Source organism: Artemia franciscana, chromosome 18 (genome assembly GCF_032884065.1).
Source record: "Artemia franciscana chromosome 18, ASM3288406v1, whole genome shotgun sequence".
NCBI lineage: Eukaryota > Metazoa > Arthropoda > Branchiopoda > Anostraca > Artemiidae > Artemia > Artemia franciscana.
The window spans coordinates 21,288,747-21,290,552 of NC_088880.1; the positions used below are offsets into that span (position 1 = coordinate 21,288,747).

Sequence of the window (1,806 nt, forward strand, 5' to 3'; positions counted from 1 at the left end):
TAAACTATTTTGTTACAATAAATGAAGTTTCAAAGACCCTCTATTTCGACTGATCTAAACTAGTCTTGGAAGCCATAGGGTAGGGTAGTCATCTCAAAGGTAGAAACATTTTGGGGGGTTTTTCATTTTTTTCAGAAGGAATAAAGGTTTTTTTTAAGAAAAAGAATTAATAAACATATTTTGATTTTTTTTAAATATTTGTCTACTAAAAACCTTGGTTTATGACTCTAAAACTAGGCATTTTTTTTCTTTTCAGTTTGTAGACCAACAAACATTTTGTTACAAAATTTCTCAGCCAACGGCCATACCACGTTGAAAGTACCCAGTCTCATCAAATCCTGAAAGTCAAACGACGTTGGGCCCGGTCATTACTTGGATGGGTGACCGCCTGGGAACACCGGGTGCTGTTGGCATCTATATATATATATATATATATATATATATATATATATATATATATATATATATATATATATATATATATATATATATATATATTATAATGATTTTTTTCAAAGTAAAATAATATTCTTGGTAACAAACTCGTTTCCTTATTCTAATAATGCCAAGGTGATTGCATCTTTTATAAGAAAAAGAAAAATGGAAGAGACTAAGTTGGACATCTCCTTGATTTCCATCTATCGGTAATAAATGAATGCCAACACTTGACTCACATTTATCTAAGCCAATAAATTAAGTCAAAAATTGTAACCAAAGTGACATTATAAGCACCCAAGATATTTTAGTCAATCATTCCGGCAAGTAAATCAAGTTGAAAGCCACCAAGACACATACAGTTTTAAATGATTAATTCTCCTTTGCCGGAATTTATTCTTCACTCCATGGGGCATCGCCTTGATTGGTCAAATATACTGGGGGCTTATAATATCACTTTTAATTTTTGTCACAAGTCACAATTTTTTAATTTATCTATTGGCTCATCAGCTAAGCCAAAACAACAGTGGATTCACACTCGTTTCTGATTTCCAAAAAGATGGCGTGTCATTCAATATATTCCATTGGGGGCACTTTACCAGCAATTTATGATAAAAAGCTGATTGAACAGTGTATTTATGTCCAAATTGTCTTCATATATTTTTGGGCTCAACTCCATTAGACAGTTCAAACACCTTTGTCTTTCAATAGCATCTACACCACAATTCTGCTTTTTCCTTCAAGATCGCCGCAAAAACAACTGACTTTAATCAAAGACTTCTAACGTATTCTATCTTCTATCTTCTAACGTATCTTCAGGAAACTGCTCTACCTAGGTGAACTATTCCTGCTCAGAGGCCTAGCGAGTCATTTCTAGGTAATCTTTTGTTTTATTTTTTGATTTTGCAAAGATTGCGATTAATCTGTTGTATTGTTAAATAAGAAAACAATACCAACAACAACAGTCATTTTTAGAGTCTAAACTTTTTGTATCGTATATTCTAACGTATATTCTAGGAACCACTCTACCTGGGTGAACAATTCCTGCTCAGAGGCCTAGCAAGTCATTTCTAGGTAATCGGTGGTTCTTCTTTTTGTTTTTGCCAAGATTGCGATTCATTTGTTGTATTGTTAAATAAGAAAAAAAACCAACAACAACAGTCATTTTTAGAGTCTAAACTTTTTGTATCGTATATTCTAACGTATATTCATGGAACCGCCCCACCTGGGCGAACAATTTCTGCTCAGAGGCTTAGCGAGTCATTTCTAGGTAATCTGTGGTTCTGAGAAAATGGTTTCTGAGTTGTGGCAAGGAGGTTCAAACAGCTCTGAGGCAGCTACTACCCGGAGTGCTTTCCAAGCACGCTGTTA

The 1,806-nt window shown here is 33.9% G+C and overlaps 1 pseudogene; it reads left to right on the plus strand.

Moving 5' to 3' along the window:
- Window positions 1-294: 294 nt before the first annotated feature.
- On the plus strand, window positions 295-413 carry LOC136039011 (5S ribosomal RNA; annotated as a pseudogene).
- The last annotated feature ends 1,393 nt before the right edge of the window (window positions 414-1,806 follow it).